General features: G+C 42.5%; 1 protein-coding gene and 1 non-coding gene across 2 annotated transcripts in view; both read left to right on the forward strand.

The window, feature by feature from the left end:
- chsy1 (chondroitin sulfate synthase 1) overlaps positions 1–16,621 on the forward strand; it is an 89,267-nt gene that overhangs the window by 13,511 nt on the left and 59,135 nt on the right. The window lies entirely within an intron of this gene.
- Positions 5,390–5,556, forward strand: LOC117260923 (U1 spliceosomal RNA). The gene has a single exon (XR_004501986.1). It is a non-coding gene; the product is annotated as a U1 spliceosomal RNA (small nuclear RNA).

Here is a 16,621-nt window from a genome sequence, read left to right on the forward strand (position 1 = left end):
TTTGTTCTTGTCGGGATTCACTAAAATGTGTTTTACAGCAAGTTAACAAGGCAGTTAAGCTAACGTCAGTCTAGGTTCTACTCATTTAATTTCTACGGTCTCTCTTGTACATTTCTATAAATGCAGAATTCGATTCTTCCTGTCACACTGGAGCCCTGAGAAGATCTTTGGACACACGTAAAGCCTGATTTATGGTCCTGCGGCGTACCTACGACATACCTACGTCATTGCCATGACGCCGTCGTGAACCCTTCGAACTTCTCTGTCACTCCATTTTGTCGCGGTGCAATTCACCGCCAGAACGGTAGGGGACTGCGTTCCTTTCCTGAATGGTTATCGTCGTCTCTAGGTGATTCTTTATTTAGCTTCTGGCTTTTTGGGTCACGGTGAACAATGGCGACCGAGAGAGAGAGAGAATCTTGCTGGAGTTGTTGTTGTTGGATGTCGAAGAAAGTATGTTAATACTGCAACATCTACAGTACGGGCCAAAAGTTTGGACACACCTTCTCATTCAATGCGTTTTCTTTATTTTCATGACTATTTACATTGTAGATTCTCACTGAAGGCATCAAAACTATGAATGAACACATGTGGAGTTATGTACTTAACAAAAAAAGGTGAAATAACTGAAAACATGTTTTATATTCTAGTTTCTTCAAAATAGCCACCCTTTGCTCTGATTACTGCTTTGCACACTCTTGGCATTCTCTCCATGAGCTTCAAGAGGTAGTCACCTGAAATGGTTTTCCAACAGTCTTGAAGGAGTTCCCAGAGGTGTTTAGCACTTGTTGGCCCCTTTGCCTTCACTCTGCGGTCCAGCTCACCCCAAACCATCTCAATTGGGTTCAGGTCCAGTGACTGTGGAGGCAAGGTCATCTGCCGCAGCACTCCATCACTCTCCTTCTTGGTCAAATAGCCCTTACACAGCCTGGAGGTGTGTTTGGGGTCATTGTCCTGTTGAAAAATAAATGATCGTCCAACTAAACGCAAACCGGATGGGATGGCATGTCGCTGCAGGATGCTGTGGTAGCCATGCTGGTTCAGTGTGCCTTCAATTTTGAATAAATCCCCAACAGTGTCACCAGCAAAACACCCCCACACCATCACACCTCCTCCTCCATGCTTCACAGTGGGAACCAGGCATGTGGAATCCATCCGTTCACCTTTTCTGCGTCTCACAAAGACACGGCGGTTGGAACCAAAGATGTCAAATTTGGACTCATCAGACCAAAGCACAGATTTCCACTGGTCTAATGTCCATTCCTTGTGTTTCTTGGCCCAAACAAATCTCTTCTGCTTGTTGCCTCTCCTTAGCAGTGGTTTCCTAGCAGCTATTTGACCATGAAGGCCTGATTGGCGCAGTCTCCTCTTAACAGTTGTTCTAGAGATGGGTCTGCTGCTAGAACTCTGTGTGGCATTCATCTGGTCTCTGATCTGAGCTGCTGTTAACTTGCCATTTCTGAGGCTGGTGACTCGGATGAACTTATCCTCAGAAGCAGAGGTGACTCTTGGTCTTCCTTTCCTGGGTCGGTCCTCATGTGTGCCAGTTTCGTTGTAGCGCTTGATGGTTTTTGCGACTCCACTTGGGGACACATTTAAAGTTTTTGCAATTTTCCGGACTGACTGACCTTCATTTCTTAAAGTAATGATGGCCACTCGTTTTTCTTTAGTTAGCTGATTGGTTCTTGCCATAATATGAATTTTAACAGTTGTCCAATAGGGCTGTCGGCTGTGTATTAACCTGACTTCTGCACAACACAAGTGATGGTCCCAACCCCATTGATAAAGCAAGAAATTCCACTAATTAACCCTGATAAGGCACACCTGTGAAGTGGAAACCATTTCAGGTGACTACCTCTTGAAGCTCATGGAGAGAATGCCAAGAGTGTGCAAAGCAGTAATCAGAGCAAAGGGTGGCTATTTTGAAGAAACTAGAATATAAAACATGTTTTCAGTTATTTCACCTTTTTTTGTTAAGTACATAACTCCACATGTGTTCATTCATAGTTTTGATGCCTTCAGTGAGAATCTACAATGTAAATAGTCATGAAAATAAAGAAAACGCATTGAATGAGAAGGTGTGTCCAAACTTTTGGCCTGTACTGTACATCGCAACAGAAGATGTTTAAAGATAGCGGGGATGGCGCAATCTGGAAATACGGAACCGGAAATGCGTTGCTACCAAGCAAACCAATCACAGCCCTCTCGGTCTGCACTGGTTCTGCGTCGCCTCGACGTGTAGTTACATTTTTTGGGAGGTGCACGCCAGGCTACGCCGCGGGCTACGGCGAGCCTCCTGCGTAGCCACGTACCCTACGACGTAGGTACGTCATTGATTTAATGCAGGACCATAAATCAGGCTTAAAGAGACACTGTACAGGCCTTATGTTATTTATGCTGCCGCGCTGGCAATAGCTGTGGTCGCATTCTTGTGAATGTGATCTCTCAAGAAAGCTTTGAGGGAACTCTTTCAAATGTGGTACAAACGTCCACTAAGCCTCAAATATGAACTGATTAGAATTTGGTGGTCAGAGGTCAAAGGTCACTGTGACCTCTCAAAACATGTCTTTGGCCAAAACTCAGGAATTCATACTAATTATGGCAAATTTCACCCTAATGTCTCATGGGATACACTGATGAGGTGATGAAATTTCATATCTAAACAGTTAAAGGTCAGCTTCACTGTGACATCATAATGTTCTGTATAACATTGTTCTGGTCATTATTCAACATCATATCTCAGCAACAGAGGGGGAGACTCTAATCTTGGGTGTCCACTTTGAAGCTGTGCTGATTGTTCACATCTTCTGTGCTGCTGGGTTGAAGAAGTGTGAGAAGCATCCATGTTTTAGAATATACAGCTTCTTTGCAGCAATATCCATATTTGAAGCATCGTCAGCTGGCTGGACAGACATGGATGTAAACTGTAATTTAAGTGGTTCGTGGAGGCCGACAACCGCAAGGTGGTAATTCTAGGTTATTCTTAATTGCAGACTTAATGTTTGTGCCTTGTGTTTGTTGGCTTTGTTGTATCCAGTATAGTCGTCATGGACTATGTAGAAAGAACATTATTCTCAAGCAGAGAGAAGAGATGCTCTGAGTGACTGCAGTCCCTTGGCAGGTCGACTTAACATATGTGTATGTGCTTTACTAAGAACCCGCTTATGTCATGTATGAGTTCAGTGAGGTTACAGAAGTCAGTGAAGGACAATAAGGCAGCTCCAGGAGATTTTCTTTTAACTGTGGTGTACCGATCTGCCTTTTGATTTTCTTCAAAGCTGCAGTGAGAACTGGGCCTTCCATACGTTTGGCTGCTAACATGCAAGGCTGAGCGCTCAGCCCCTCTGGAGCCATCATTTTGAGTGCAGCAAATTGTACGTTGCAGCTTGGTAAAAGTATCTCGTTGAGTTTTAACTGTTGTTTCCCCGCCGGGTAGATTTGTGTGTTTTTGAGAGGAAGAGGAGAGCGAAGGCTGTTTGCTTTGAGCTCTGTGGAAGCAAATTATGATCATCATAAGGTTGCAGTGATCCTTGTTTCTGTGTGTTGGTCCTGACCTCTGGGCTGACCTTTGACCTGAGTGGGTTTCCAGAATAGCATTCCATTGGCTGGTACACTGTGTCTTGCCTGCACTGTTGTGTGATGTTTACACAAGCTTTTTTGTGTGTTGTTTAGATAGTGGCTCACAGGTATGTAATGTTTTAAGTGGTTTGTTTGCTCACACATCAATCACTTAAGCACACAATGCTGAGACACACAATCACAGATGTTCAAAGTCAAGGGTGGAAAAACCTGAAACCCGAAGAAGAAGCGGTCCACTGCTTCCTCCTCACCGTGAGCTCAAACTACATTTCACCTCTGTTATTGAGCAGGCGGCTCAACTGGTTGCTCTGTGCCTGCTGGATTGTATGGCATTTAGTCATTGTTGAGACTTGTGAGAGTGTTGTCATTGTGAGAAAACGTAATAAGACAACGCCGCTAACCAAATCAGCCCCCCGCAGCAGCCCCATGTTGGGACAGAGCTATGAAAGAAATGCCACGGCGTCGTCATCAGAGGAGAGCGCATTCACTCCTACGAGCCTGTTCTCTGACATGTCTCGACACGGCTGTGCCAAAGACCTGTTGCTCATATGACCACTGTTCACATGAAGCAGAGCCCTTTGAAACCAATGAAATGAATGAAGTGACTGTGTGAGATCACACGAGATCTGAGCTGTAAACGATAAAAGGCTTTCTCGTCATGTGCTCAGCTTGTGTCTGGAGGAAATAGAGAAGTGAAGCACAATTCAGGTTTTATGTCCTTTGAATCAGACGTCAAGGTAAAACTTTTAAAGCATGTAGCTGTAGTAGTGAGTAAACAATATGTAGTACAAGTGATTTCACAAACTGACAGATTATCTATACAAACATAAAGATGAGCAACATTTGGGGCAACCCAAAGTTTACAGCTGAATTGAAATAAAGTGTTTTCCTACATCCGGTTTTCCTACCACAGTTCGACCACTCCCATCACATTATCACAAATATAAATCATTTTTGAAATGTCAGATTGGCTCATGAAGTTGAGTAACAGGCCTGCTATTACAGATATTGATGAAGAGCAGATTGAGACTCAATTTACATTTGGCCTCATTCACCAACTGTTATTCTTAAAATTTCCTGTGCAGTTTTCAGAAAGGTTTGCACATTCACCAATGTTTTGTTGGGTAAGAACAGAATCTGCACATACTTGGGAGCACTGTTACACACATTTATGCTAGCATGTTTGAGCAGAATAATTCTACAGTTGTATGATATTTTAGGATTTATATAACAATAATATTTGTTATAGTTATTTGGGTTATTTTACAAAAAGCATTACGGTTTTTTGAAATAAACTCTACGCTAACACTTCAGTTTACTTCAGTTATGTTAATGGAAACAATCCAATCCAATAATTGGTGACAGATCTCGCTAGAAAATATCACTGGCAGTGCGGGCGGGCAGGACAAAAAGTGATGAAGCAGCGTTCTGAGTAAGTTATTAATAAGTTACAGAAACATTGTGTGAGTCCACCTTCAACTTCTCTACCCCTTTCTGTGTCTCTCTTAAATCACACGACACCACTGGGAGCACCGTGACGCTCGTAGCTGTCCACAGTGTGCTAATATAATGCATTTTGTTGTTTTATTTCCATTCCTTTCGCTACTAAATATGGCAGCTCATTTAGCGTTCACTTTCTGCAGAAGTGTCGCTACTTCAGAACAGAAGGTTTCTTTATGTTTGGCATCAGATGCTCCATCCTCTTCTGACTTTCCGTTGGGCGTTCTTGACTCAATTCTCACAGCTTTTCCTCTTCTCTGCGTGTTCACACAGCCGTGCAGTCTCATGTCCTTATATGGGAATTTGTAGGGTGTTTACCGGAGCTAAGGGGAGATACCATGATCGAGAAGGTGGTTCACCCTGGGCGAGGCTCAACCGTTGCTCTCCGGTTGTCCTAACCCCAGTGAATTACCCAATGTGGGAATCACGACTGCATAATTTCTGGTTGTGGGGCATCCGCACTCTGGTGGGGTTAGGAACCTGAGGGTCACCAGTTCAAGTTCCTGTCTGGACCAAATGTAAGGGCTGCATCCCATCAGTCAAATGAAGCAGTTTAAACCTGAAATCTGACCTGTAGCTCACTTTACAACATTCCATGGTGCTTTTAACCGCTGACTCCCGAAAATGCTCCAGCAAGACACTGGCGCAGACCTCGGCATGTGATTTTTATGCTCAACATGTTCCCTGTTGCATTATTTTTTCTGTAAAGCCAGGGGCCGTCGAAACAAAATATTCTGTGAAGAAGCAGGAAGTCAAAGAGTGTCACTGGAAGAATGGCATAGACTGAACATGGCTGCACGATTCATCTGTGCTTAAGACCATTTGACCAACACTGTGGTCTCTCACAGGGTCATGCAAGTGACTTGCACGTGCAGTGAAAACCCAGTATCAAAACTGGGAGGTGCACAACCATGCACAGTGACAACTTATGCACATGACTCAAGAGATGCAATGCCGTCACTTCGGTCACTCTTGCACCATCTGTGTTGCAAGGGTCAACACACAGACACACACAGTCTCAGTCTTTGAGAGTATGGATTCAGCTAACGCAATAAATAATGACCAGCAGCGTCTTTGACTGTCATTGCAGAGACTGCTGAATCATCCGCTCAATGTCACGGTCTGTCTGGCGGGGCTGTTCCCAAACAGCTGACTCTTCTCACAAGACCTGAAAGACTCCTCCTAAGTGCTCTCTCCACTCTAATTTGACTAGTCAAGTCTGTAGTTTTCACATTTGATCAGCTTCCATTTTTAAATGAAAACCTTGAGGGGAGCGATCTAAAGTCAGTTGGCAGACCGTCTCTTTGACTTGTCTAGTGAGGGCCAGTGAGGAACATGCAGGAAGTCTAAGAGTTGTGCAAGTCTTTTACTTAAACTAACAATGACTGATTGTTCTGGCCATTTGGAGGGGAGAGAAAGAAAATCATGAGCACAAAATTGACTCACCTTTTAAGTTTGTTTATATGTTGACTCATTTCCACATCTAGCAGTACATTGATTCATTAGGAGTCTTTGTGTTTGTGTCCACCTGATGATCGTAGGTCCAATATTTACTCTTCTTTCAGCTCAGTTTTTTCTCTTGCTACATCAGTCATCACCGCATCTAGCTCTTTGTTTCTTTCCAGATGTCCTTGACATTTTTAAAATCACTTTTTTTTTATTTGTCCTTTATCTTTTAAAATTCAGTCACACTGTAGACCACTTGCTGGGATGTGTGACAGCCTCACATCCTTGATGACAAAACAAAACCAAGCCTATACACATGTCAAGTTTGTAAAAAAGCAGCGTGTTTCAATTTTGAATAAACCCTGTTAGCTTTTCTATCTGCTCACATTTTGGTAAAATTACCTTCAAGAACAGAAGGTTAATATGTTTTAATAGAGAATTCAATAGCTCTGTTCCCTCAGTTCTTTTAAAACAAAATTCCTGTATCTGAATGTCATAGTCTGATACAGGATGCATATTGATGGCTATGTAATTGCTGTTATGTGGAGATCTTTGGGGACAAAAACTGAGTCAGAGGGCAGAAAAGTGTCAGGGAGAATATATACATGCTGAAAGAGGTCAGTGACCCGTCAGGGCCTTGTGCTTTTTCTGTTGAAATGTTTCTTTTTTCCTGGTTTCAGTGCTTCAGCTCTCAGAGGGCCTATATTTCTAGATCAGCAGTCAGACGTGCTCTTGCTAGCACAAACACACAGGAAGTCAGCCACCCACACTCATGAGTGATGCCTCAACATGCTCTCTAAACCCCACACCCTCCCCCATCCCTTTCCCTCTGTCTGTCTCTCCGTCTGTATCTCTGTCTCTGTATTTCTCTCTTTCTCTGCAGCCCTTTTCACACAGCAATCCCGCGATAGGGCCGCAACAAAGATCCTTCATTACGCCAGTGTTGCTTTTTTATCCAGAACCAAACAACACCCGTGTAATTCCTCCCCAGTGTGTGATTGTAGATAGCATGCTGGCGATTGGGAAGCAAAAGAGCTCAGATAGGTGTGACGTGTAACACAACAGCATCGGTCTGCTCTTTCTATGACAGAACCAAGCCAACAAGGAAGTGCCAAAAACAGCAGTTCCTCTAATGGCCATTTAAAGAATGTCAAGTGAGTCAATCCTCTTGGACACCCATGTTAAAATGTCCATCCTTACAGCAGAACATGTTTACAGCCTGGTACAAAAAACGGTTTTGGTCTCTATAGCTAACTCATGACTACTGTACAAGGGGTGATTTCTATATCACTTATTAAGGTTCAAAGTTATGCATAATTAAGGGCGGACTGCTTTGAGTGACAGGTTTACTGATAGTGTCCCCGGCTTTTTAGTCAGATCCACTGTGGTCAATCCCAGTGACGGCTGAAATACTGAACTAGAAGCTTAAAAATGGGAGTCAACAAACCAATGGGTGATGTCACAGTAGCTACATCTATTATTTTTATGTCTGTGGGCATAACTTTGCCTCTGGTCAATATGCCTTGTCCTTTGCTCAGAGCTCTTGGACTCATTAGCCATGTTTCCATCAGCCTGTTTAGATGTGTACAGTGCCCTCCAAAAGTATTGGAACAGTGAGGCCAATTCCTTTATTTTTGTTGTAGACTGAAAATATTTGGGTTTGACATCAAAAGATGAATATGGGACAAGAGATCAACATTTCAGCTTTCATTTCCAGGTATTTACATCTGGATCTGATACACAACTTAGAAGATAGCACCTTTTGTTTGAACCCACCCATTTTTCATGAGAGCAAAAGTATTGGAACATGTGACTGACAGGTGTGTTTTGTTGCCCAGGTGTCTCCCAATTACATTGATTATTCAAACAATAAATAGCACTGGATGCCTGAGCTCAGTTTCAGATTGGGTACGATAGGTTTTGCCTGTGCAGACTGCATTTAGAGGTGGAACCAACATGAAAACCAGAGAGCTGTCTATGGGTGAAAAAGAAGCAATTGTGAATCTGAGAGAAGATGGACAATCAATCAGAGCCATTGCACAAACATTGGCCATAGCCAGTACAACCATTTGGAATGTCCTGAAGAAGAAAGAAACCACTGGTGTACTAAGCAACAGACGTCGAACTGGTAGACCAAGGAAAACATCAGCAGTTGATGACAGAAACATTGTGAGAGCTGTAAAGAAAGACCCTAAAACAACTGTTAGTGACATCAGCAACAACCTCCAGAGGGCAGGAGTGAAGGTATCACAATCTACTGTTCGCAGAAGACTTCATGAACAAAAGTACAGAGGCTACACCAGATGATGCAAACCACTCATTAGCAAGAAGAATAGGAAGGCCAGGCTGGAATTTGCCAAAAGGTACAGAGATGAGCCTCAAAAATTCTGGGAAAAAGTTTTATGGACTGATGAGACAAAGATTAACGTTTTCCAAAGTGATGGAAAGGCGAAAGTTTGGAGAAAGAAAAGATCTGCTCATGATCCCAAACATACAAGCTCATCTGTGAAACACGGTGGAGGGAATGTCATGGCTTGGGCTTGCATGGCTTCTTCTGGGACGGGCTCTTTCATCTTCATTGATGATGTAACACATGATGGCAGCAGCAAAATGAACTCAGAAGTCTACAGAAACATTTTGTCTGCTAATTTAAAGAAAGATGCAACCAAACTGATTGGGAGATCCTTCATCATGCAGCAAGATAACGACCCAAAACACACTGCCAAAACAACAAAGGAGTTCATCAGGGGCAAGAAGTGGAAGGTTTTAGACTGGCCAAGTCAGTCTCCAGACTTAAACCCAATAGAGCATGCATTTTACCTGCTGAAGAGGAGACTGAAGGGAGTAACCCCCCAAAACAAACAACAGCTGAAAGAGGCTACATTGAAAGCAAAAGTTTGGTGATGTCAGTGGGTCACAGGCTTGATGCAGTTATTGAAAGCAAAGGATTTGCAACTAAATATTAAGTCTCATTCATTTTAAGTTTATATGTTCCAATACTTTTGCTCACCTAAAAATTTTGTGTTCCATTACAAATAATGCTATCTTCTAAGTTGTGTATCAGATCCAGATGTAAATACCTGGAAATAAAAGCTGAAATGTTGATCTCTTGTCTCATATTCATCTTTTGATGTCAAACCCAAATGTTTTCAGTCTACAACAAAATTAAACGAATTGGACTCACTGTTCCAATACTTTTGGAGGGCACTGTATCTAGAAGTATCGCACCAGAAAATTATGATGGAAACGCCAAAATTTGAATTAAAATCCCCTGATTCGCACAAACTAAAATACGCTCGCTTTAGCCGGGTTTTGGTTGATTCGAAAAATGTTGATTCGCAAAACGGGGGATGGAAACAGTTATGTTTGAATTAAGTCTGACGTAGCGCACCTCTCTCCATGGTGATATCCACACTCTGGGTCGGGAAGGCGGTAATGCATTTACAAGCTGGTTGCCAACCGCCAGAAAACGTAGAAGAAGAAGAATGCGAGACTTGTTTTGTTTCCGGTTCTGCAGAAAACTCGCGAGAGTTTGTCGTTTTCACCAAAGTCCGTACATTTAATGGAAACACACAGGATTTGTGTTTCTTTTAATGCACATTTCCCAATGATTCGAATCACTTTTGGATGGAAACATAGCTAGTGTTTCCCCAATTTGTGGACATTTTGCTTTTTTTTCGTGTGTGAGTTAGCTGCTAACTGCTGCTAGCTGCTTTTGAAATCTCACACACATCATCAAAACGTCACACCTGTCCCGTCCTTCCTGCTGTCCCTTTGATTCGGCGCTGTTACTACCTCCACTACTGGCTTAAAGCGAGGTAAGAACTCTGTCCCTCCATTCTGCAATCATACCTTTTTATGCAGAATAACAACGCAGAATAATTCTGCAACTTTCCAACCTCGCTCAGACAGTGTAAAGTGGGCTTAAAATCTGTCCTATTTACTGGTGCAAGGAAAAACTTTTCCATTGCATGAGAACCCTATGGGATGGTAATGACTGTTCCAGGTATTAGTCAAACTCTCAGGTGTTACCAGTTATGGCTTGTAAAAAAGAAAAACTTAACATTTTAGTTGCAAAACGCATAAAAATGTAAATGAATGGTCTTAATTTTTTGGTGTAAGCTGGATAAAACCATCCAGTTCTGGCCTCCCTGTCGTCCATTTATACGGGATGATGGACGCCTCATCAGGCATTATCCCAGTGAGGTGTCTCCATCTCTGTACTGTACGTGTCTGTCCTCTCCTGTTGTGGCAGTATGCTGTGAGCCTGGTGTATTTTCAGACTTCCTGTGGCCACCACTCTGTGTGCTTCTCCTCTGTGTGTCCCCAGCAGTGCCTTCGCGTCGTGCTAAAAGTAGGCCCCACCATGTTTACACTCACTATTCAAAAATAAACAGAAATGGAAGGCCGGGTTGCTGAATTAGCATGAATTACAGCTCTGCAGCATGAAGCGCAGGCTGTGTGTGGCTGTAGCAGCAGTCAGCCGGTATGCAGGATGGTGACATTTTGGGAGGGGAGAGAGAGATTTTATAGGTCTGGTAGCGACTGCTTAAACCTGTAAAAGTCTTCATTACCGTGGGTGGGCTTCTTCTGATTAAGCTCTATTTTCTGTCATTTACTTGAATCTCTATCTGCAGAGGATTTTGATCTTCCAGTGCGCCACGCCACCTTCCCCTCTGTTTTAATGCAACCACTTGTTATGTTGGTTTTTTTTTTACATCTGCGTGCTTGTGGCAGGCATGCTCCATCTTTAAACTATGGTGTTTGGTGTTTTGCAAGCAGCACACTATGGAGTTGGTTATCCGGTCTGCTTGCATACACTGGCATTGGAGTCAACCCAGAGCTCCACTCAGACATGTTACATAAATGAGATGGCAGCACGGCCTTAAATGACACCAAAATGTGGAAGAGACTCTTTGCATAGTTTTTATGACATTGCTTTACTGGTACAAACATTCACCCGCCAGTGTGGCCAAATGGAAAGTCTTCCCTGCCATCAGCCATCGGTCTGATGAAGATAAGCCTCTGGGGGCGAGGGCCAACACTTTGGAGGTGATTCAGTGTAGCCGGCAAAGACCTGAGTCAAGACTTCCTCTTCAATCCACTGGTCATTTCAGCTACTCTCTTTTTCATCAGATATCTGCTTCTGAATGCAGATGTATTTTTAAAAAGCTTATATAAATCTAACTGGTCGTCAGATGATAGCTGATGGGTTCAGAATCCCATTTGGCCAATGTGTTACACCTCTCCACACAGACTCTTTACCTGACATTCAAATATGATTGGTCAATACAACTTAGACTACAAATAGACTACAAACAAAAACCAGAACACTTCTGATGCCAAATTTTTGTCCTGTTGCTTACAGATGCTGCATACATAAGCAGAATCTGTTAATAGAGATTAGACAAGGTCAGGCCTGAAACACAAAGGTCAACATTTTCAGCACAGCACACATCTCTGCTGCATGCTGCCTGTCTTGTTCTGCTTCATTAGAGCACATTAGATTAAGAGGTGCAAAAAACCCTCAGAGGGGTTTGATCAAGGCACCACCCAGGATATACCTCAATCCATTAGATAATGAAGAAAAAAAATGCAAGGAAAGGAAAGAGAAGTTCTTGAAGTAAAAAATAAATCAGAAACAGAATCACGTTTATTTGTCACTTCCATAATTCACACTCAGCAAGGATGGGAGCAGAAAGCCATTCTCCACAGGTTAGTGATTTAAAATTATAAAAGACACATTTAAAAACACATTTCAAAAACATATAACCATGAAACAAAGTACTGATGCATTTCAATTTGCAATGTAGAATAGAAAAACAGATTTTAAGTGCTGGTTCATTTGTTAGTACAGACGTATCACACCGTGGTGTTGGAGGGAGGGATGCAGAGCAGCAGTCGGAGAGTGTTCAGAGCTCTGATAGCTTGGGGGGGGGGGGGGGGGAATTATTGCACAGTCTGGCAGATATTTCACTGATGCTCTGGAATCTCACTCCAGATGGCAGGAGTGCGAAGAGGTGGTGGGAGGGATGGGAGGGGTCTGTCATTATGTTGGTGGCCTGTCAGACACACCGGTGCGTACAGATGTCTGCTCTGGAAGTGAGAGGGACACTTATGATCTTTTCAGCAGCTCTCAGTATCCTCTGCAGGGATATACGGCTGGCGGCTGCACAGTTTGGTACCAGACAGTGACGCAGTGTGTTAGGATGCTGTCGATGGTGCCTCTGTAGAATGCTGTCATGATGGATGGATGATGAGGGGAGTTCGCTTTTCTCAGTCTCTGCAGGGAGTGGAGGCATTGCTATTTCTAAGTGCTATATCGTAGGCAACTGGACTTGCTTGTGTTTCTTGAAGACGTTTCGCCCCTCATCCAAGAAGCTTCTTCAGTGCTAAATGATTGAATCTTAAAATTACCAAGAATATGATTTATGATATCTGATCAACAAATAAATAAATACATATTGAGAAAGGGTCCAGCCCAGCTCTACGTGACTGTCACTGTCTGTTGTAATAATGTCCTTGAACTGAACAGTAGCCTGCTTTCCTCAGAAGGGCAGAGACCATCCCATCCCCACCCTGCATGCCAGCTCCCAAACAAGCTCCAACACAGCTAATGGGAATCACAAGGCAGCACTGCTGAGAGCTATGAGTCCACCACCTAATCCTAATTTCTCCTGAGTGGCCTGCAGGGCTGCCAAACCTGCGACTGCTGCTGCATGCGCTTTCATCCTGCCAACAAAAGTACCATTGTCCTCTCACCGTGCTGCCTCTGTTCTTCAGGATTAACTGCGATCCCATTTATCCCCTCCTATCTCAGTTCAGTTTGTACATATTAATTGGCCTCTGTTTCACAGCCAGCTGCACATGACTTCATATCTAATCTGATGGATGCTTTGTCATCATCATCTAAAATCTTAGTTATGCAAAGAGTGGAGGAAGCAGGGGAATATACAGAATGCAGTCAAGCATACAGTTGCAATGTGTGGAGCTGCAAATGTACAACAGATTAAATGTATTTTAATTTAGACTTAGAGCAGTTCAAAGAGGAACATTTGTATAAAACGATGCAGAGACATCTGGAATATTTCCATTCAATGGAGCTGTACTGCCTCTAGTTTCACACCATGGCACCAGCAACAGTATGTAAAAAGCCAGCAGTAGCTAATTATAAATAATGAGCAATAATGGTTATGATAAATAATGATAATAATATTCTGTTGCAGCTACTCAACACAAAGTATCAGTGTAGTATCCACCCCTCTACAGCACAGTACAGAGCTGTGTGTCTGTGCATCCTGTCCAGAGACTGTCTGATAATGGGGACAGAGACAGAGTAGACAGAATATTCATTAGTCCCCTGCAGCATGATCATCGCATCTGGCTCTGCGGTTTGTGCCAGCTTAAATGGGAGAACGTAGAAATATCTCTGCCAGTGTAAGAATCATTAAGGCTTACACATACAGAATATATGACATAAGTGATAAAACATATGTTAAATTTAAAGACAGTTAAGTGCTGCCTTTGTAAAATCACTTGAATATGTTGTTAGAGTATCGACTGATTGTGGATTTTTAATGGTCGATGTAATAGGATTGATTGGAATAGGAAAAAGTTGATTAACTGAGAACTGCTTAAACTGAAAAGTCATAGTAATAAATACTTGAATAAATAAATAAATCCGGAACTGAACATCAAACTTACCATAAAAAAAAATCTAGGTGTAGGGGTGGGCGGAAAAAATCAATACAGCATAGTATCGCGATATTTTTGTGTGGCATTATCCTATTGTTACACAGTGCCAAGTATCAATTCTGTTATTATATAGATTATTAATATTACAAATCCAGATTAAACTTTTGGTAGCATCTTAGAATAATTTAATCAATTGCCTTTCCAGTCCACTAGATACATTTGGCTGCAAGGAAAATGACTGAAGATGAACAGACTGGAACTTTTATCTTAATAGACTGAAGAGAGGCTGAAAGATCCGTTCATGCAGAAGTGACATAGTGAGCTCAGGAGTATGACATCATGTTATATATATGTGAAAAACAAGAGTTTAAACTGGGGGAGTGTCTGTTGCACGAAAACCAAAAGTACATTCTATTTGTAATTTTTCAAGTAAACAACACCAGAATTCCTGAAGTCACTGAAGGGCTGGACAGAAACCAGAGGATCTGCAACCTCTGTGGTGATAATCACGTGGGAGATGAGTATTTTATTTTGACTGAATGTCAGAGTGTAGCTTAATGACTTACAGAGAAAGTATTATTTAAACATCCATCTATATTTAAATTTATTTTGTTATTACATTAATTCATTCATTTTCCGTAACCACTTATCCCGTTAGGGGTCATGGGGGTGCTGGAGCCTATCCCAGCTGACACTGGGTGAGAGGCAGGGTTCACCCTGGACAGGTCACCAGACTATCACAGGGCTGACACATAGAGACAGACAACCATTCACACTCACATTCACACCTACGGACAATTTAGAGTCACCAATTAACCTGCATGTCTTTGGACTGTGGAAGGAAGCTGGAGCACCTGGAGGAAACCCACGCTGACACAGGGAGAACGTGCAAACTCCACTCAAACCAGGAACCCTCTTGCTGCGAGGCGACAATGCGAACCACTGCAACACCGTGCCGCTCTGTTTGTTGTTTTTAACACTCAAAATATGCTCTCCATGATTCATGAAACATAAAAAAACAAGACAAGGTCAAAACATAGCAAGAGGGTTTTTAATTTCAAACGAGGACTTTTAACTTTAAACAGGAAGTGGTGGCATTCACTCAGTCACGGACTCAAGGACTCAAGGACTTAAAGACTTACAAAAGGTATAAAAGAAAGTCATGTAAATAAAAATGAGAATCTAAGACATAAGGAATACAATGTTGTACATATAAAATACAATATAATAATGTAGTAGACTGGTGTGCAGTAGTGATAGAATTAATAAACTGTGATGTAGACATGATGAAATAAACATATGTAATCAGCAGTGTGTCCAGGTATAACCAGGTACTAATAGTAGTATTCATATCACACACATAAATGCATGTGTATATATATGCTCACTGTTTTCAACAATAGTTGCGTATCCTGTGGGCGTGCATTCTTTTACTTGCACTTTTTTCCCCTCACTGATGTTTTGAGGCTTAATCCATGTTGGTTGGCATGGAGTGCGAGCTACAGGGAGTCAGCAGTGCATCCTCCCATTTATCCTGGCTGTCCAGGCATGATGCGTTACCTGCAGCCAGAGTTGGAACTTGCCTGATTAAGAAAGGCTCGTTTAACATTTTGGTTGTCGGCCTAAACAGCTTCTATTTCCAACATGTGTTCTGGTGCCCAGGCAGGAGCTTGTATAAGAGGATCACAACACACAGCATAATGAGGCACACAAAGTTAACTCTCTCTCTGCAGCTGGAAGGCAGCGCTCATTCGTAGTACACTCCAACTTTGTAGTCCAGTCAGTAGTGGACATTAAGCTCCTCCAGGTGAATTGGAATTTCTCCCCCTGGCCATCGTGCTACCCTCTAGCCTGACACACACAGTGCCAAGTATGCTGAGATATGGAGTTCATATTGTATGGAGTGGGAACTGTTAATGAGCAGAAAATGTGGCTTAGGGACGCAATTTAAAGACATTTTCGGACCAGAGGAACTCTTTCATAGTTCTCAGACCCCTCCTTTTTTATGTCTGCACTGTAAGAACTAGGAACAGTCGTAGTTCTGAGAAGGCCGTTTTAAAGGGTCATTGGTAGCTCCCATTTCAGAGTAGACTCCCAACACAAGGGGAGCCACGTATGTCGTATGTTGACTGGTTAAATACAAAACCTAAACAACAGCTCTTAACAAAAGAGAAATGGAAGAGAACACAGACCCACAGTGAATTCCAGGCTTTACTGACCATAAATGTGATGTTAGAAATACACTGTGATTTTGATTCGTCAAAGCAAAAGTGACGTTACTGTACTAACCACCAGCTGGCATACAGTATGTCACTTTAGCGTTCCTGTTTGCGAATGCAAAACAAACAAAAAAAAGCCCTTGAAGGTATGAAGTTCTTGGGGAAGCTTCTTAGTGGGCAGT

This window comes from Epinephelus lanceolatus, chromosome 2 (genome assembly GCF_041903045.1).
Source record: "Epinephelus lanceolatus isolate andai-2023 chromosome 2, ASM4190304v1, whole genome shotgun sequence".
NCBI lineage: Eukaryota > Metazoa > Chordata > Actinopteri > Perciformes > Serranidae > Epinephelus > Epinephelus lanceolatus.